At 42.6% G+C, this 21,953-nt stretch overlaps 1 long non-coding RNA gene across 4 annotated transcripts; it reads left to right on the top strand.

Moving 5' to 3' along the window:
• The first annotated feature begins 4,619 nt into the window (after positions 1-4,619).
• Positions 4,620-9,634, top strand: LOC119337650. 4 transcript variants are annotated; one of them, XR_005163444.1, is made up of 4 exons: positions 4,620-5,270; positions 5,339-5,470; positions 6,688-8,668; positions 9,205-9,634. It is a non-coding gene; the product is annotated as an uncharacterized LOC119337650 (long non-coding RNA). The 4 variants fall into 4 exon arrangements; XR_005163443.1 differs by having other exon boundaries at positions 9,190-9,634; XR_005163445.1 differs by lacking the exon at positions 9,205-9,634 and having other exon boundaries at positions 6,685-8,897.
• Positions 9,635-21,953: the final 12,319 nt, after the last annotated feature.

Raw genomic sequence — 21,953 nt, 5'->3', positions numbered from 1 at the left:
AGACATACCAAGTACCCATCACAAACTCATCTCACTCGCACTACATTATTTGCCATTTGCCTCTTGTTTTCCTCTCCCCCACTTCACCCTTGCCATTTTATTCGCCCTCTCTTTTCCGTTCGCCTTTTTTTCACTTGCCTCTTGTGTGCCTGTTTGCCCTGATGGCTTTACCTAAAAACACTGATCTGCACCTTAGAAGGTTGGAAGAGATCAAAAGCAACGTTAGAAGCTTTATGACTTAAAATTTGAGCATAATAATTTGTTTAGAAACGAGCTTAAAGAACAAAAACGATTAATGGAATACATGAATAAAGAGCTTGATGATATGTCTAAGGAATTTTATGGTTTGAATTCTCAGTTTGCTCGTCTTGAAAAATCAATAGCCCAAATTTCTGATAAGCATGCCACCTTAGTTAATAAGATGGCTGCCAAACCAGAAGGGTTAGAAGGAAATAACGATGAAGATCTAAAAGTGATTGATGTGTCCCCTATTAAATCTTTGTTTTGCAATATGAATCTTGATAATAATGGGACTGTAGATGAGTCAACTTTAGTTAAAAGGCGTCCCAATGATTCGGAGTTTTTAGATCTTGATGCAAAATTTGGTAAAAGTGGGATTGGAGAGGTCAAAACTTTACATAACAATGAACCCACTATTTTGGATCTCAAGAAATTTAATTGTGTTAATTGTTCTTTAGTAGATTGTATTTCCTTGTTGCAATCCGTGTTGAATTCTCCTCATGCTTATAGTCAAAATAAAGCTTTTACCAAACATACTGTTGATGCTTTGATGCAATCTTATGAAGAAAAACTTGAATTGGAAGTTTCTATCCCTAGAAAACTTTATGATGAGTGGGAACCTACTATTAAAATTAAAAGTAAAGATCATGAATGTTATGCTTTGTGTGATTTGGGTGCTAGTGTTTCCACGATTCCAAAAACTTTATGTGATGTGCTAGGTTTCCGTGAATTTGATGATTGCTCTTTAAACTTGCACCTTGCGGATTCCACCATTAAGAAACCTATGGAAAGGATTAATGATGTTCTTATTGTTGCAAATAGGAATTATGTGCCCGTAGATTTTATCGTTCTTGACATAGATTGCAATCTTTCATGTCCTATTATTCTTGGTAGACCTTTCCTTAGAATGATTGATGCAATTATTGATATGAAGGAAGGAAATATTAGATTCCAATTTACATTAAGGAAAGTCATGGAACACTTTCCTAGAAATAAAATCAAATTACCTTATGAATCTAGTATGATAGCCACCTATGAATTGAATACTTAGATCTATTCTCGCTTTTATGCCTAGCTAGGGGCGTTAAGCGATAGCGCTTGTTGGGAGGCAACCCAATTTTATTTTTGTTCCTTGATTTTTGTTCTTGTTTAGTAATAAATAATTCATCTAGCCTCTGTTTAGATGTGGTTTATGTTTTAGTTAGTGTTTGTGCCAAGTAGAACCTATAGGATCATCTTGGGTGATAGTTAATTTGATCTTGCTGAAAAACAGAAACTTTTGCGCGCATGAGAATAATTTTGATAAATCACAGAAATGTGCTTTTTAGTTGATTATTTTTGAAGTATATCAATAGAAAAATTGTCTAGTACTTCCTATTTTTTTAGGATTTTTAGAGTTCCATAAATATTAGAAACTTACAGATTGCTTCAGATTGTTGTGTTTTTGACAGACTCTGTTTTGCGTGTGTTGTTTGCTTATTTTGATGAATCTATGGCTAGTATCGGGGGGTATGGATCATAGAGAAGTTGGAATACAGTAGGTTTAACACCAATATAAATACATAATGATTTCATTACAATACCTTAAAGTGGTGGTTTGCTTTCTTGCACTAACGAAGCTTATGAGATTTTCTATTGAGTTTTGTGTTGTGAAGTTTTCACGTTTTAGGTAAAGATTTGATGGACTATGGAATAAGGAGTGGCAAGAGCCCAAGCTTGGGGATGCCCAAGGCACCACAAGGTAAATTCAAGGACAACCAAAAGCCTAAGCTTGGGGATACCCCGGAAGGCATCCCCTCTTTCGTCTTCGTCTATCGGTAATTTTACTTGGAGCTATATTTTTATTCACGACATGATATGTGTTTTGCTTGGAGCGTCTTGTATGATATGAGTCTTTGCTTTTTAGTTTACCATAATCATCCTTGCTGTACACACCTTTTGGGAGAGACACAAATGATTCGGAATTTATTAGAATACTCTATGTGCTTCACTTATATCTTTTGAGCTAGACAATTTTGCTCTAGTGCTTCACTTATATCTTTTTAGAGCACGGCGGTGGTTTTATTTTGTAGAAATTATTGATCTCTCATGCTTCACTTATATTATTTTTGGAGTCTTTTAGAACAGCATGGTATTTGTTTTGGTTATAAAATTAGTCCTAATATGATGGGCATCCAAGTTGGGTATAATAAAAACTATCATATAGAGTGCATTGAATGCTATGATCAATTTGATGCTTGATGATTGTTTTGAGATATGAGGTTGGTAATATTAGAGTCATGCTAGTTGGGTAGTTGTGAATTTGAGGAATACTTGTGTTAAAAGTTTGTGATTCCCGTAGCATGCACGTATGGTGAACCATTATGTGACGAATTTGGAGCATTATTTATTTATTGATTGTCTTCCTTATGAGTGGCGGTCGGGGACGAGCGATGGTCTTTTCCTACCAATCTATCCCCCTAGGAGCATGCACGTAGTACTTTGTTTTGATAACTTGTAGATTTTTGCAATAAGTATATGAGTTCTTTATGACTAATGTTGAGTCCATGGATTATACGCACTCTCACCCTTCCACCATTGCTAGCCTCTCTTGTGCCGCGCAACTTTTGCCGGTACCATACACCCACAATATACCTTCCTAAAAACAGCCACCATACCTACCTATTATGGCATTTCCATAGCCATTCCGAGATATATTGCCATGCAACTTTCCACCGTTCTGTTTATTATGACACGCTCCATCATTGTCATATTGCTTTTGCATGATCATGTAGTTGACATCGTACTTGTGGCAAAGCCACCTTCACAATTCTTTCATACATGCCACTCTTGATTCATTCCATATCCCGGTACACCGCTGGAGGCATCCACATAGAGTCATATTTTGTTCTACGTATTGAGTTGTAATTCTTAAGTTGTAAGTAAATAAAAGTGTGATGATCTTCATTATTAGAGCATTGTCCCAAGCGAGGAAAGGATGATGGAGACTATGCCCCCCCCCACAAGTCGGGATGAGACTCTGGACTTTATGAAAAATAAAAGAGGCCAAAGAAGCCCAAATAAAAAAAGAGGCCAACGAAGCCCACCAAAAAAAGAGAGAAAAAGAGAGAAGGGACAATGTTACTATCCTTTTACACACTTGTGCTTAAAAGTAGCACCATGATCTTCATGATAGAGAGTCTCCTATGTTGTCACTTTCATATACTAGTGGGAATTTTACATTATAGAACTTGGCTTGTATATTTCAATGATGGGCTTCCTCAAATTGCCCTAGGTCTTCGTGAGCAAGCAAGTTGGATGCACACCCACTTAGTTTCTTTTGTTGAGCTTTCATACACTTATAACTCTAGTGCATCTGTTGCATGGCAATCCTTACTCACTCACATTGATATCTATTGATGGGCATCTCCATAGCCCGTTGATACGCCTAGTTGATGTGAGACCATCTTCTCCTTTTTTTGTCTTCTCCACAACCACCATTATATTCCACATATAGTGCTATGTCCATGGCTCACGCTCATGTATTGCGTGAAAATTGAAAAAGTTTGAGAATAGTAAAGTATGAAACAATTGCTTGGCTTGTCATCGGGGTTGTGCATGATTTAAATATTTTGTGTGATGAAGATAGAGCATAGCCAGACTATATGATTTTGTAGGGATAACTTTCTTTGGCCATGTTATTTTAAGAAGACATGATTACTTTATTAGTATGCTTGAAGTATTATTACTCTTATGTCAATATTAAACTTCTATCTTGAATCATTTGGATCTGAACATTCATGCCACAATAAAGAAATTTACATTGAGAAATATGCTAGGTAGCATTCCACATCAAAAATTCTGTTTTTATCATTTACCTACTCGAGGACGAGCAGGAATTAAGCTTGGGGATGCTTGATACTTCTCCAACGTATCTATAATTTTTGATTGTTCCATGCTATTATATTACCTATTTTGGATGTTTATGGGATTTACTAAACACTTTTATATCATTTTTGGGACTAACCTACTAACCGGAGGCCCAACCCACATTGCTGTTTTTTTTGCCTATTTCAGTGTTTCGCAGAAAAAGAATATCAAACAGAGTCCAAACGGAATGAAACCTTTGGGAGAGTTATTTAAAACAAAACAGAAGCTAGCCAACTCACCTCCAGGATGCTCCCTCGATCAGCTCCTTTGTCGGCCGTCCAATCTGGCTTCTGGCGCGTCTGAACCGTCGGATCTTCACCTGCAGTCAAACCTAATTTCAACTCGCGGTCGTTTTCGTAGTCCAATGACTGGTGGGCTCATGTCGGGTGCTCGTTGGCTGGGTTGGCCCTTTCCGCGTGCAGGTGGATTTGCCCCAATCAGCTCGGGCGCTCCGCACCCAATCACCCGCGTCTCGCGGCTCTCGCCACCCCCAGCCACCAAACGAGGAACCCTAGCCCCCTTTCTCCTTCCCCTCGACCCCCACGAGCCACTGCACCCCTCCCTCTCCCTTCCGTGCGTGTGCTCAGCCAAGGATGCCGCCGTCGCCCTCGGCTCCTCCTCCAGCACCTCGCCCTTTTCTCCTCCTCGCCTTCCCATTGCTCGCGCGCATGTCGCCGCCATCAGAGAACAGGACAGTGTGAGTCGCTTCCTCCTTTCCTCCCGCCGGATCTAAGGCGTGCGACCGTGGAGGCGAGCCTCTCCGATGGCGGCGGCAAAGGGCGACCACATGGATCGGTCCCTGCAGGAGAGAGAAGATGGGAGAGAGGGAGAGAAGGAAGGAGAGGAGGGAGGCCCGGCGGCGGACGGGAGAGGGTCACCGACCGGCGCCGGCGAGGTCAGGTGCGACCTGGTGGTTGGTGGCGGCTCGATCCACTCCTGGATCCTTATTCTTCCACTTCCCCACTGCCTAACACCGAGGAAGAGGGCTGGCCGAGGAAGAGGGCGAGGACGCGGGGATTGAAGAGGGTGTTCCTGCGTTCATCGCCTGGCCAAGGACGAGGACGATGACGTGGGGTGGAGCATGTCATCCCTCTGGTTATCACCTTCCTTTCTGCTACTGGGTGAGCTTCTTCTCCCTTCTCATCAATGAGAGGTAGTTACAGTAGTTGATGTTTCACCTTGCTCACAGGCTTAGATGAGGGTTTTCTCCACCGATTGTGGTGGCCTGAGTCAGAGATTGACAGCCAGATGCTTGTGGCTACCACACAAAACGTGCTCTCTTACTGACCTCGAGGTCCAAACGCAATGGATTGTCTCCAAGGTATCTAGCCCGCTGTTCCTCTTGTTTCAGATCATATGTGTTAGTCTGATGTGTGTGCAAGAGAACAAAATTCGAATTGGGGAAGGGAGCTTTCAGACCAATCTAATTGTCATTCTGTATGCAAATTCTTGTTTTTGCTCTTCTCATATTTTAGGCTGGGTGTATAAGCACTAAGATGGGTGTATTAGCAATGATACAGAGTTAATAATGCCTTGCATTTTATGTCGCAAAAAAATGCCTTGAATTTTGTTTTTAAAGTGTGGATCATTGGAGCTATCATGAAGATAAGCAAGCTGCTGGCTTCAGCAACTTCACATTTTTGTACTGATTAGTGAATTGGCAAGATAGGAAAGTAATTCTTCTACATCCAGATGAATGGGATGGATAGTAGTTCTGCTATGCAGAATGGTAGTGTTTCCTACACGATCTTTTGTTTGTCATGTATGCCATCACTGAGTATTGTAGAGGCTGTAGTAATCTTACACTTTATATGGATAGTTTGCAAGTTAAAGGTCTGCAAAATAATGTTCTAAACTCTCATTTGTGGGCCATGTTAGTTTGCTTGGTTTAAGTTCAGAAGCGACAATACAATGTTGTTTTTCGTCCCATGAAAGATGACAATGTTGCGCTGGTTACAAGAGCTTCCTTGTTCACAACGTCCTTCTTTCTTTGCTTTTTCTTCCTACAAGAAGATGCGAGTACTGTAATATTTTTAAAGAAGAGAAAATCTGCATTTATGAGTGCTTTCTTCTTTCTTCATTGTTACTTCAAGTTAGTGAATTCAGTTAAGTCATACTGAGCAGCTTCGTACGAATGGTTTCTCCATCTCCACATCTTATTCAGTTACGAGGCTATTTAAATCTTTTGTCTTTTGAAAAAGGGGGATGCCATTTAGACAGTACTCTGTCCAACTTGATCTTCGACTTGCTGCTACTGTTTCTAAGCCTTTTCCTTAGCACTGATTTATGTGCTTCAGAGAATGAGCTCACCTTATTCAGTGGATGTGCCAAGTAAAAAATTAGTATCTGAGCAATTAGTACTGGCAGGCCTTCCTTTTGCCTGCTATAACCACATGGTGCCATTATGTGCTTCTGTGTATGGTTAGCTACCAAATTTCAGTTAACCATGCTTTTGAGTATAATCTGGGGACTATTTTCTGAAAATTGGTAGAATGTGTGATTAACTGATGTGCGTCATTTCTTTTGGTCACCAAGTAGGTGTTTCACCGACCAGCAACAACAAAACTCCGCACTTCCTCAATTGCGCTGTGATTGGTTCATGTCCACCAAGGCCGGTGCGTTGGTCGCGGTACTCGGCTTCCTTTGGGTTTGCTTGCTGTCGAGGAAGAAGAAAGGTGTGAACTATGTGAAAATGGACAAACCCACTGTCCCAGATGGTAATGAAAAAACTGACACCAACTAGCTCACCCTATAAATTTTATCTAGGCTCAAGCTAACTACGTATCTGCACCACGATTGCTCGTTGGGGATATAGATGTATGCCTAACATCAGGTTATTACCACACCATAGTAGCTGCTCGCTGGGAATATAGATATATATATATTTCATTTTGCAGGTTTGAAACAAGCTGGTTCCTTTATGTGGAATTGTTTATTCATGATTTGTTAATGTAGAAATCATTTCATTAATTAGTTTTGTATGGTCCGTGTGATTCATGCTGCAATGATTTTCTTCAGTCGGTTAATCGTGTAGTAATTAGACGGTGTAGTACTATGGCGGTGGTATACTGATATGGTGTTAGAATCACTGACATGGCTTCGTGGGTACAAATCTTACAAGGTTTATGATATTAAGAATTAGCAGCGTGTTTTTTGTTTACTGTGGGATGAGATAGTTTTCGTTGTTGATGGATATGCATGCTTACTGTTTCCCTTCAATTGAAGGGCTCTCGAGGCTTAAAAAATTTCTAGGATAATTGCGCCGTTGAATCTAAAGGTCTATGATTGGTTCCTCAACACATGTATTGATAAGAATTTTTTTAATCCTCAATATGTTGTTGCTTGCCTGACTTGTCCTACATTTGTGAGCTTGTTGAGGAAGTTCAGTTCTTGCAGGAGGTGTAAAACTAGAGTTGCCAGTTCAACGAAAACTTAGAATAAAGAAGGAAACTTTCTCATTTTTTTTGCTCTTCTCAGATTTTAGGGTGGGTGTATTAACATATATGCCATACACTAAATTTGGATCTCAATGTAAGATTAAATAGGGATGAATCATAGCGCCATGTTGAAAAATTCGAACTACAGAAAAGAAAGGAAATTATTAAAGAAGGGACATCGTTCATTAGGTTGTTGTGGTGTTTCTTTGTAAATAATTTGACATTCTAACTTGCTTGTTTAATTTAGGTGTGTAGGTTATAGGAGATACAAGGAGAGATATTTCTGTTGCAATTGAGCTTTCTTTCAAAGTGAAACATGGTAGAAATGCATAGCATGCAAGGTGTTTTACTCTACAGTTCTGGGACGCTATGGTGTCATATTTGAACTTGCAAAATGAACTGTAAAATATTTTAATGCCTTGGGGCATGAAGTTCTCTTTACCTGCTCTCACTACTTCATATCTGTTTATTTAGCAGGTTCTATGATCTCCTTTGCTGCATCTTGATCTTTGGCTTTGCTATAACTCTTTTTTAAGGGATTGCTATAACTCTGTTTTGGTGCTTGAGGTTTGCTTCCTTTTTTCTAGCCACATGCGTAATCTTTCTAGCTACATGCATGTTTTCATTTTGCTCACAGAATAGTTTAGTTATATTCATTAGTAGCATCTCTATGTTATTAGATACAAACATAATATGCTTCTTTAGTGAGGCCTTCTCTTCTTTTTTTTGTGAGAAGTGTGCCTTCTCTAATCTGGCAATTATCTTATTTGTTGTTGCGTAACTAAACTGTAAAATATTTTAATGCCTCTGAACATAGCCTAATTTATCCACAAAAAGAGCTGCCGTGTTTGTTTCTGCTGCCAAGTTGTGCATCAGCAGTGGAACTCATTCTTCCAGCAGGCTGGAACTGTTGCATTTGTTTTTGCTGCCAAGTTGTGCATCAGTGGTTGAGCTCATTTTTCCAGGAGGCTTGAACTGTCGCATTTGTTTCTGCTGCCAAGTTGTGCATAAATAGTCGAGCTCATTTTTCTGTTATTTCTCAGGGACAACCAAGATCATGAATCTGGACTCCGGCTTCCGTGGTATTTCTCTGTGCCTTGACTTTGGCTCCATGCTTATTCATTAATTTAGCGAGATTTAGGACTTCGAAAGTTGTAGCATGAGTTTTTGGCCAAGACGGCACATATGAAAAGTTAGCCAAGGATGTACGAAATCTTATATTTGTATTTTCACATTTTGGATTCACCATGTCCAAATGCAAGCTACATTTTGTCTATTTCTTAAATTTAATAAGTTCAATTCTAGCATGAACATTTTGGTGCCCTCTTTTTGGGGTTGAAGATTGGCAATCCAAGCATGTGAGCTACATACATTTTTTTAAGCAACACCATTATGTAAAAATTTTTGCTCCATCTTCTATTTCACTTGATCAGTAGCCTGTTTGTTCTCACCTCGTCATCGTGGCCTTTCTCAAGGGTGTTCAGGCAATTTTTTTCTTCTTCTGTCAATTAGTGGCATCAGAATGTGGCACTAAATATGGCATCTCACCAGTCGCCACGATCCAAAAGTTAACTGGATTTATTTATTGATAATATGGTATCAGTTGCCTTTTCTTCAGGATAAGGTGATCACCTAATAAGGATCAGTGGAACAAAAGAGATGCTAAAATACAACCTTTTGGGGTTAAGAGAATGAACAACATAGTCAAAAGCAATGTTGGTGTACATGTTCCTATGACTCCCGCTTAGGATTACCTACGGCTCTTGTCGGCCCTTACGGTCTTATGTTCCATGGTCTTGTTCCTGAAGCACCTTTTGTCTGTCCTATATGACAAGGAGTTTGGAGATTCTTGTGCCAGCAGGGCTTGGACATGGATTGATGGTATATATAGTATAGTATGGTTACTATCAGCCTGACCTACCATATTTTATGAGTGTACTTTCAATTTGGCTGTAATGGGACTCTATATACTACCAAATTAAAATGTATGTGTATCTCATTGTAGACAACAAGCCACTATTTTTATATTAAAGGGTGTTAAATTTGTTTTCAGCGGGCCTCTGCACCATTTGGCGCAACGGGTCACCACGACTTTTTTCATGGGCTGGGCTAGGTAGCATATCGGCCTTTCAAATACCTAGGCCTCCATATGCACAACACAAAGAGCTTTCTTTTTTTGTCCACATGGAAAATAAAAGTTTGGTGCAAACATTGCTAAAAAAATACTCCCACGTGTTAAAAAAAATACTCCCACCGTCCCAACAAAGTTAGTAAAAAGTTGAGTCACTTATTTTGAGACGGAGGGAGGACATCCTTAACTTGTCTATATATCTTATACAAATATGTTTTCTTTCAAACTTAGATTTCTCATGGTGATAAGCATATTTTCAACTAAAACAATGCTTCCTTAGCTGGTATGTACATGTTATACAATTTTTATTTCAAACTTGGACTTCGTGGTGTAATAAACATATTTTTAATATAACATGGTTTAACACATGGGCTTTCTACTACCAATATCGAATATGTGTTTGCAAAATGAAAATATTTTCATCGACAACATGGCTTTAGCGGGTCTTTGCGCCATTTGGCGCAACAGGTCAACTAGTTTTTGGAACAAACGCAATCCAGGAGACTTGGAGTGGACGTCAAGAAGCAATCGAGGAGGCCACGAGGCAGGGAGGCATGCCCTAGGGGGGTGGGCGCGCCCCCACCCTCGTGGGCCCCTCGTGGCTTCCTTGACCGACTTCCTTCGCCTATATATATCTGTGTACCCCGAAAACATCCAGGAGCACCACGAAACCCTATTTCCACTGCCGCAACCTTCTATTCCCGTGAGATCCCATCTTGGAGCCTTTTCCGCACTCCGCCGGAGGGGGAATCGATCACGAAGGGCTTCTACATCAACACCAACGCTTCTCCGATGAGTTGTGAGTAGTTTACCACATGCCTTCAGGTCCATAGTTATTAGCTAGGTGGCTTCTTCTCTCTCTTTGAATCTCAATACAATGTTCTCGTCGATCTTCTTGGAGATCTATTCGATGTAACTCTTTTTGCAGTGTGTTTGTCGAGATCCGATGAATTGTGGGTTTATGATCAAGTTTATCTATGAGAAATATTTGAATCTCCTCTGAATTCTTTTATGTATGATTGGTTATCTTTACAAGTCTCTTCGAATTATCATTTTGGTTTGGCCTACTAGATTGATCTTTCTAGCAATGGGAGAAGTGCTTAGCTTTGGGTTCAATCTTGCGGTGTCCTTTCCCAGTGACAACAGGGGCAGCAAGGCACGTATTGTATTGTTGCCATCGAGGATAAAAAGATGGGGTTTATATCATATTTCTTGAGTTTAGCCCTCTACATCATGTCATCTTGCCTAATGCATTACTCTGTTCTTATGAACTTAATACTCTAGATGCATGCTGGATTGCGGTTGATGTGTGGAGTAATAGTAGTAGATGCAGAATCGTTTCGATCTACTTGTCGCGGACATGATGCCTATATACATGATCATGCCTAGATATTCTCATAACTATGCACTATTCTATCAATTGCTCGACAATAATTTGTTCACCCACTGTAATACTTGTGCTATCTTGAGAGAAGCCACTAGTAAAACCTATGGCCCCCGGGTCTATTTTCCCTCGCAAGTGGCTGTGAAGGGATTGCCAACCCCTTTATCGCGTTGGTTGGGAGGTTCTTGTTTGTTTGTGTAGGTACGAGGGACTTGCGTGTAGCCTCCTACTGGATTGATACCTTGGCTCTCAAAAACTGAGGGAAATACTTATGCTACTTTGTTGCATCACCCTTTCCTCTTTAAGGGAAAACCAACGCAGTGCTCAAGAGGTAGCAGTCATCAGCTCCTCTTGTCCGTTGTTTCGAGTGTCCCGTCTTGACTCGTGTTGCCGTTTCTTCAAAATAAAGTTGGAATCTAAGTGAGCAAGAGGATGGGAGAACCATACTTTCTTGACGACCCGCCGTGTTTTCTCTCTTGGCAAGGTTTTTGAGTCGGAGGAGATAGGGATTACCTCAGCACTGTTAGCTTGGCTCCTCCTGAGGTGAATCAACATCAATAAGTTGCGTAAAAGAATACCAAGTGAATCAAGTTCTACCTCTGAGTCATCTAGTTCAAGCTGCTCTTGCGTCGTGGGCTTCTTAGGATGACCCGGGCCGGACCGGTTGCTTTGACCCTTTTTGCTGGGACAGTAGTGGTTTGTATCTTATATTTCCAAAAAGAATAGTCGGCCTGGGTGCACATGAGCAATAAAATTAAAGCAGAGAGGTTGACAAAACAAGTGATATATATGCAAGGGTACTTATAGCTGGCGGTGGGTTAAGAGTATAATAAGGAGCTAGACATCTCTTGCTGCAATTTACCAATGACTCGCCAAGGAGCGACTTGACAGTATCATTGATTTCCTTCTCGGTTAATTTAGAGGAATTGTAGCACAGTGGATCTTTGGTATCTCCAGTATATGTGCACATTAAGCCAGGGCGGCGGCTTAAAGGTAGAATTCTCCACGAAACCCAGCAGCGAACCAGATCGACTCTGGTTAAGCCATTCGCAATGAAGGCCCAGATCTTTGAAAGAGTGGAAGAATAAAGACTACGCTCCGCGGCTGACATCCGGCCTGGTAATGGGTCGCTGGTGGGAAGCCGATATGGACGGTAACCCGACAGGGGGTTTTCTCCTTCTGGAGAAGTGTCTTTACAATAGAACCAGGTAAAATTCTAGTCCTTAGGATGACATGGCAGGGTGGCGGATGGGAACGTCACATCTCTCCGCCTTTGAATTGAAACTCCTCCGAGTTCAAGACTAAGCCTGTCAGACATCTCAGTTTGGTGGTTGATGTAATAATAGTCTTTGAACAGATCTATAGAAGTCTCTTCACCGAGGTATACTTCGCAGAACACTTGGAAATTGCATATGTTGGAGATAGAATTGGGACCAATATCTTAAGGATGAAGGTTGTAAAAGTGTGGCACATCTCAGAAGAATTTTGAGCCGGGCGAAGAAAAACCGCAGAGTAGATGATCTGTAAAAACTATGACCTCACCCTCTTGAGAATCAGGAGGGCATTCAGAAGCTGGAACCCACCAATGGATGACTTCCTTGGCGGCTAGAGTGTCCATAGCCACATATTCATTGAGGGTATCTTCGGTGACCTTGGAGGGGATCCAATCACAAGTTGTGGGAGCCTTGGTCATGATGAGCCGGAAGATGAAGCTATGAACAAAAAATTAATACAGTAAAGTCAATATTGTAGTACAAAGCCATTTGCAAGTTTTAAGCCGGCCAGAGGCTGGCGGGTCACAAGAGCATTGTATGAGCCGTCGCATAGGGCACGGGGGGTCAACAGTCTATAGTGATGGAAGTGTTGGAAATTCTGCTACATGTTGCATAAACAGTTTTCACAGATTGCCGCTATATTTATGGATCTACAACAGTTCACAAAAGAAAAACTATTCCTAAACCTAAAATGGTTGGGGAAGAACTAGTGTGTTCAAATTTAATCTTGCAGGAACAGGATGGATCTATGATGAATAGCGGATGCTAAAATTAGTACCGCATGACTTCGGTGTGGCATTGGGATTCAACTAAGTAATATGATGGATGAACTACGAGCGGGCGCGACGAACATTGATGAACACCTATGAACTGAGGAAGACCTAATGCAGATTGAAAGTAAAGAGAGGCGAGTACCTGGTGATGCTGATGGACAGTGGAAGGGTGTCGCAATTTTCTGGACTGTTTAGGTTGATGCAGCGGCTAGGTTGGTGCTGCTGGTGAAGGTCGACGGTGGCGGCAGAGCTTGTACGGCGATGGTCGGTACGAGGAAGAAGAAGAAGAAAGAGGAACGGGGGTAAAAGTGAAAGGGGACCCCCCGTGCTTATTTATAAGGGGAAAGGTAAACAGTAAAATGGTAGGTGCGGAGATCGAGGAGGCATGATCATTATCTTAACAACAGAAGCGCCTTGATTCTCGGAATGGTTTATTAATACAAAGATCCGTTATGACGTCACAAGATTTCTTCTAAAGTTAATGACGTGATGTCATCTCTTCGTCATGGCGGGTTATATAAGTTTATAAGGTTAAGAGTTGAAAAGGTTCAAGGAAGTCACCAATTGAGGAATGGAGATTGACATGAACAGGTTCAAATCAATCTGGGGCCTAATGTTGGGGATATTACCCCGTGGTATGACCCGCCCAGGAGGGGCCGGGTCATATTATTGGCGACTCATAATTAAAGGCCCAATAAGGCCTAAAGAAGACAAGATGAGAAGACCAAAGGCGGCTTACAAGTAGGCCTGTTGAAGGCCTGTGATTCAAAGGCGACTCCAGACCCAAAGGTTTGAGCCGCCCGATGGTAGCTTGCTTAACAAGGCAAGGTGATCTAGAGACGGGGTCGATTACGTTGTGTAATCTGGCCCGAAATCCTACAAGCCGCTGGGCGTTGACCTACATATATAAAGGCGAGACCCGGCGGCGGGTTGACTCAGAAAAAGAATCGACCGAGAGTTAGGTCAAGCATAATTGCCCCCTTGTGATCAATACTCAAGTAATAATCAGCAAAGCAGGAGTAGGATTTTACCTTGTTGAGAGAGGCCGAACCTGGGTAAATCCTTTCTGTCCTGTGTCCCGTTCAACCCCTTCGAGCTAACCTATGTCGTAATGGCTCCACCCCTAATTCCTTTCACAAGGGCATCTGCCGTGACAAAGCCACGACAACGTGGGTACCTAAAAGTTATCTTGAGAAGCTTCTTGTGAATGTCATCACGATATCACCAGGGAAGAAGACAAACCCCAAATCAAAGGCTTCATATAGACATAGGACCTCACAAGGTCACCCTAACGCCAATGTTTTGCTGGGAAACTATCATAAGACTCATGAATATGAGTGTGTTTCTTCAAACCGCTATGTTCACAAATCAAAGAACTTTCTACATATTCTTTTTAGTACTATTCACCTCCTGCAAAACTATTTGCTAGGGCTCCAAAGCCAAAGCTCTCTGATGTTGCACTTAGACTCATTGCTTCTAAGCCACCCCTTAAGATGTGGGTGGTTAATAAGAATTAACTTCTTTTGTGGGGTCGGGTCTCCAGCCGAAACTTATTGACTTCTGAAGACAATGCTGGGGACCTAAAACATCTTGTGGGACGCAAGATAAAGTGCCAGAATGGTCTTACCTTTTATTTCGTCCCTGGATTTCTCGATGAACATCCCATCTTACCATCCAATAATCTTAATTTTGATAGTATGCTTGTTTGTCAAATGTTTATGCTTCAGAATACCCTTGGTGAAGCCTATCCTACTAGCTGCACTGTAGGGTACAACTCCGAAAGCCATTGAATGGATTATGGACAGTGGATGCACTAATCACATGACTGGTGATCGAAGTCTTCTCATGGATTCCACTCTTCGACCATCAACTAAAAGCCATATCACATTCGCTGACACTGGTAAAAGCAAGGTATTGGGCCTACATAGAGTGGCTATCTCAAAGGATCAACACATGGATAGAGTGATGCTTGTTGAATCCCTTGGATACAACTTAATGTCTCTCTCAATGCTTTGTGATCTTAACACAATTGTGATATTTGGAAAATATCGTTGCCTTGTGCTTATGGATTCTGACAAATCTCTAGTCTTTGAAGGTTATCAAAGAGGTTATCTATATATGGCAGATTTCTCTGCAGGACCACATCTTGCCATATGTATTCTAGCAAAAGCTTCAGAGTGTTGTCTTTGGCACCAAATGCTAGGACATGCGGGCGTGAGGAACTTGCACACTCTCGTGAAGAAGAAGCATATCATTAGCATTGAGGGCGTCAAGTTCAAGAAGGATCATCTATGTGGTGCTTGTGAAGCCAGGAAGATGACTAGGGCAAAGCATCCCTCGAAGACAATCATGACGATGTCACATCCCTTCGAGACGTTACAGATGGACTTATTTGGCCCTACTCACTACTCTACCCTTACTATCACTGCACATCTTTATGGCTTTGTTATTGCTGATGATTACTCTAGATATACATGGGTGCACATAATTCTCTACAAGACTGAAGTGCAGGATGTCTTTAGTCGATTTGCCAATCGCGCCATGACTAATTATGGCATCAAGATCAAGCACATCAGAAGTGATAATGGCACCGAGTTCAAGAACACATGCCTCGACACTTATCTTGATTCACTGGGCATCACTCATGAGCTCTCTGCTCCATACACACAGATACATTCATTTTGCATCATGCTTTTATATTGATATTTATTGCATTATGGGTTGTTATTACACATTATGGTACAATACTTATGCCTTTTCTCTCTTATTTTACAAGATTTACATGGAGAGGGAGAATGCCGACAACTGGAATTCTGGACCGAAAAGGAGCAAATCTCGGAGACCTATTTTGCACAACTCCAAAAGTCCTGAAAATTTATGGATAATTATTTTGGAATATATAAAAAAATAATGGGCGAATAAAATACCAAAAGGGACCCACCAAGTGGCCACCAGCCTGGGGGGCGCGTCCCTTGGTCTTGTGGGCCCCCTGGAAGGTCCCTGATGCCCATCTTTTGCTATATGGTGTCTTTTGACTTGGAAAAAATTAGAATGAAGCTTTCAAGATAAAGCGCCGCAGTCTCGAGGCGGAACATGGGCAGAAGCAATCTAGGGCTCCGGCGGAGCTGTTCTGCCAGGGAAACTTCCCTCCGGAAGGGGGAAATCGAAGCCATCGTCCTCACCAACGATCTTCTCATTGAGAGAGGGTCAATCTCCATCAACATCTTCACCAGCACCATCTACTCTCAAACCCAAGTTCATCTCTTGTATCCTATCTTTGTCTCAAAACCTCAGATTGGTACCTGTGGGTTGCTAGTAGTGTTGATTACTCCTTGTAGTTGATGCTAGTTGGCTTATTCGGTGGAAGATCATATATTCAGATCCTTAATGATATTCAATACCCCTCTGATTATGAACATGAATATGCTTTGTGAGTAGTTACATTTGTTCCTGAAGACATGGGAGAAGTCTTGTTATAAGTAATCATGTGAATTTGGTATTCGTTCGATATTTTGATGAGATGTATGTTGTCTTTCCTCTAGTGGTGTTATGTGAACGTCAACTACATGACACTTCACCATGATTTGGGACTAGGTGGAGGCATTGGGAAGTAATAAGTAGATGATGGGTTGCTAGAGTGACAGAAGCATAAACCCTAGTTTATGCGTTGCTTCATAAGGGGCTGATTTGGATCAGTACAAAAAAAAAGACACATCCATGACATTTTGGGCCGAACGAAATTTTTTCCTGTCATACTTATGACACTTCTATGACGATAATGGTGACAAAACCCGGTATCATCATATATGTGGTGAGCTCCTACTTCTATGACAAAAAATCATGACAGAAAAATGGGCTTTTCGTCTTGGGCGGGCCGAAGACGCAGCTGCATGACATTCTTTGGGCATTTCATGACGGAAAAAAACCGTGGTAGAAGCGAGGGCGAGGAAAATTTAAGGGAGTTCCCGATTACGGTGGGTGGTCGGGGGCCGAGCAATGCGCGTTTCTCTCGTATACGTACGCGCGTGGGTGCGAGGCGTTGGGCTCTAACTGAACCCGAGCGATTGCACTGCAGGCTATGCATTACTGAACCTGAGCGATCGAGCGATTCCTTCGCTACTGCTACTAACTGAAGCCGATCGATGCTGCCTCTGGATGAACAGTGAGCGCTGCTGGGGAGTTTGGATGAATAGTTCTTGGTGGGGGTTGGATGAACAGGACCCCGTGGTGTTGCCGCTGGATGAACAGGACCCTGATCGATCGAGCCGGTTGGGCATGGATGAACAGGACCCCATGGAGGGCTGGATGAACAGGACCCCATGGAGGGCTGGATGAACAGGACGACCCCATGGAGGGCTGGTTGACAGTGGTCGGTGGAGGGCTGGATGAACAGTAGCCCGTGGAGGGGTGGTTGAACAGGACTCCTGTGGAGAGGGCTGGTAGAACAGTAGCCGGTGGAGGAGCGCACGGTAGAGGCTGGATGAACAAGAGCCTGTGGATGAACAATCGCATGTGGAGGCTGGAGGAGGGTCGACGGTGGATGAACAGTAGCCTGTGGAGGCTGGAGGAGGTCGAGGGTGGAAATGAACAGTATCCCGTGGAGTCCCGTTTTGCGGTACGCCACACCCCTCCCGATGAACAGGACCCCCGTTTTGACCGTAGCGCTCCAACACTAGTCCATTTCCTCCGTTTTGTGGTACGCCACACCCCTCCCGATCAACAGGACCCCGTTTCAACCATAGGAGGTCCAACAGAAGTCTGTTTCCTCCATATTGCGGTATGCCAGATCCCTCCCGATGAACATGATCCCGTTTCGACCATGGCCGGTCGAACACAAGGCCGTTTCCTCTGTTCTGCAGTACGCTAGGCCTCGTTTCCATTGGTTGTTCCGTCCAAGCCCACCCGATGAACACGACGACGCATTCCGTTTCGACCATGGCCGGTCGAACACAAGGTCGTTTCCTTTGTTCTGTGGTACGCTAGGCCTCATTTCCTTCGGCTGTTCCGTCCAAGCCCTCCCGATGAACACGACGACGCATTCCATTCCGACCCAGCCGGTTGGCTCCCCATGAACACGACGGCGACTCAGTTTCTCCGTTCCGACCCAGCCATGTACACGAACCCTAGCTGTACATATGCGCGAGAAGGCGTTCGAGACCCCTCCCATATGTACGTACGTGGTCGTATTTACTTTCTTGCACCCTGGCCGATGTATGTACGTGTACATGCTACGTGTGCGCCTCTACTACGACACGCGCGAGCCTCTACATCGACCAATATGTAAGTACACGTTCGCGACCAGAATGGCAACGCTATGTACGCTTCGACCAGGTGGGTCCCGACTGTTAGGCACTTCCTTGCGTGCGAAGATGTAGCTGGTGGGTCCCAGCAGTCAGGGGGCGAATCATTTTTTTGCCCGTAATATGGACGCACTTCCTTGCGTGCGAAGATGTAGCTGGTGGGTCCCAACAGTCAGGGGGAAACTTTTTTTTCGCAAAATACGATGGCCCATCCGGTGGGTCCCTGCTGTCAGGTGGAGGAATCATTATTTTCCGCGTAATAAGGAGGCACTTCATTTCTTCGGCCGTGGACCCAGCTGTCAGCCTCTCCATGTACAGTACTCTTCCGATGGAAGTCATTCCTTGACCACGTTGACCACACCGCGTTCCATTGCATGCATGCGCCCATGGGCATGGTGCATCCCCACTGTCAGCCTCTCACGTACAGTCATCTTCCGATGACTCATGATTGTTGACCATGTTGACCACACCGTGCCGAGCACACCAAGGCCGGTGGACGACAGCGAGGCCCCAGACTGGAATGACCCGAAGATGGGGATGACGCGGTAGTCGAATCGCAGATGGAGAGGAGTGGGAAACTTGACTAGTTCGGGTGCGTGGCAGCACTGCCGCGGTGCCGCCCATGGGAGACAGGAGCAAGAACAGAGGTTGAAGAAGGAGCAGGGCTGTTGGATTAACATCCAATGGTCCAGCTGCTAGAATCATTTGTTGATTAAGTTAACAAAGCCCTGCGTACACGTCCGCTTAGTAGGCTCACAAGTCAACCACCAAATTTGATGGGTCCCAGCTATCAACGGGAGGAATAAATTTTTTCGCATAACAAGGAGGCACTTCCTTCCTTGCGAAGATACAGCTGGTGGGTCCCAGCTGTCAGGGGGATGAAACATTTTTTTTAGCTTAATAAGGAGGAACTTTCCTTGGATGCGACCATGGACCTGGTGGGTCCCCCCGTTAGGCTCTCCATGTACTGTCCTCTTCCGATGACTCTTGTTTGTTGACCACGCTACACTGAGTGCATCGAGGCGATGGACGATGGCGAGGCCCCGGACGGGAATGACTCGGAGATGGGAAGACGTGGCAGTGGAGTCGCAGATTGAGAGAATGAGAAGGGTTATAACTGGTTTTGGTGTGGGGTGGGGCTGCAGTCGGTGGGGAATAACAGGAGATGTGGAGGGGTGCAGGGATAACCCGGCCTGTGGTGGGGTAGCGCTTCGCAGCAATGCGTGCTAAGCAGAGCCGTTAGCCGCTGGAGGCCGGACCAGGCGGTCCCGGCGACGCTGGAGGAAGAAGATGAGAGATTGAAGGTGCATGCCGGTCATTGGATATAAATCCAATGACTGTGGATGCCATAATCATTTGTTGACCAAGTTGACAATGCCCTGCGTAGGCTTTGACCTATTGGCCCTCATGTCAGCCTGCAAAAATGTGGCATATATTTAAGGCATTTCCTATTTGGCGCCACAAGCGCTAGTTAATGTGCATTTTGTTAACTGGCGCCTGTGGCGTTCGTAAATGGGCCGACCCATCTAGGCGCCGGTTGGCGATTTTTTTTTGAAAATTCTGTGAACTTTTTTGAGATTGATGAACTTTTTTGAATATTGATGAACTTTTTCGAAATTCAATGAACATTTTGTCTTGAAAATGGATGCAGTTTTTTGATTTATGAACTTTTTTTTCAGTTCCATGAACTTTTTCTAAAAATACATGAACTTTTTTCAATTCCTATGAACTTTTTTCAATTTCTATGAACTTTTTTCAAATTTAATGAACTTTTGCTAAATTGGATGACCTTTTTTTAATTTGAGTGATTGTTTTTCAAATTGATGAACTTTTTCAACGTTTATGAACCTTTTTTAAAGATATGAACATATTTTTTCAAATGGATGAACTTTTTTTCTTTAAATATGTAAACCTTTCTTCATTTCATATTTTTATTTTCGTAAAAAATAAAAAAACTTAGGGCAACACGCTAGTGGGCCGTCCCATGCTAGCAGCGCTGTAGGCGCCGGATCGTTAACGGGCACCTGCAACGCTGTATAGGAGCTCCCTATATTTATCCCATGTTTTCTAGAATGTACAATCCATTTGCTGGGTTGGGTGAACAAATAATTTCGCGTCAATGCGGACCATTTATATTTTCTAAGAAATCCTAGCCCATTTGCACTTTCTTGAAATACATGAATTAGCTGGGCTCGTTCCATATATAATGTTATGTTAGAAGGAGCAATTAATATCAAAAAATAAACCGGAGAGGCACATTTTTTCTATATAAAATCAACAAATTAGTGAGTTATTGCTCAAAATAAAAATGAGCGCGTTATTATTACATTAGTCCTTAAAATCTTCACAAGCTTTTGTATGCAATCACTAGGATTTTCCTTGCCCGTGAGTCAAAAACAACCAGGATTTTCCTTGCCAACTTCTGTTAAACATTTACTTTTATAAGTTAATAACATGTGGGATGTTTTTATAATGTATATATAAGTCTCTATAAAATATACAATAATAGTAATAATATAAATATATATATAATGTGGTTAGAAGGGAAAACATAAATTGGACACATCATTATTACTCTTATATATAGATAAATAGAACAGAGACCTGTGTTTTATTAAAAAAATACATTGTGTTGTCGATCTTTAAGAAAAAGCCCATAGGCCGGTATGGACCTCAAAAAATAAGCTGAAACCACTGTCTCCATATGTCGTGGGCTATGCATGTTAAAAAACAAAACCTAGGCCTACCTGATACTTGTTCGCCCTCTGAAAAAAATAATACCAGCTAGATCCCCGAGCGAACTGGATTAAAGAGGGGGCCGACAACACGACTGAAGAAGCACATAAGGAGCGATTTTTTTCTTCAGTGGATGGCTCTCGATGGCATTTTTTTACTTGCCTCTGCACCATACAACTTGTATTTTTAGCCTCCCGGTCCATGGTAGACCAGCAGCCCATTTGCTGGGCGGGCCAACATAAAGAAACCAGCACTCGATTTTTCATCAAGCCCCCAAAACAATGCAGTACTATGTTTGTTTTGAGGCCAAAAACATTACGACAGGGGTTGAGCGGGGAGGGGGGAAGACAGAGCAAAAATATTAAAAAGAGTTGATGCGCCGTTGCTACTCTAAGAAAGCAGGTGCAATTCTTCTCGGGAAGAAGGTGTGCCGTTGACACCCACATGTCACATATCCCACAGTAGGCATACTAACAAGTTCACACACAAGTACAGTAGAAAAGGTAAACATTCATATCAAACCAAGGTTCACAGGACACGTTCATATTCATAGCCAACATTCACAATCAACAACTCAAAAGATTCATATATACACAAGTTCAGCATGTATATGCATCCAAATGATTGATAGATCACACGACAATATTCATAGATAATTCAAAAAAAGATTCAGATATAGACATGTTTAGTATTATTATGCATCCAAATGATTGAGATCACAACCATTATGATCCATGGACGAACTTTAATTACTTGGGGTACAGACTGG

The sequence above is a fragment of the Triticum dicoccoides genome, chromosome 7B, assembly GCF_002162155.2.
Source record: "Triticum dicoccoides isolate Atlit2015 ecotype Zavitan chromosome 7B, WEW_v2.0, whole genome shotgun sequence".
NCBI lineage: Eukaryota > Viridiplantae > Streptophyta > Magnoliopsida > Poales > Poaceae > Triticum > Triticum dicoccoides.
This window is presented reverse-complemented; position numbering and strand designations above follow the sequence as displayed.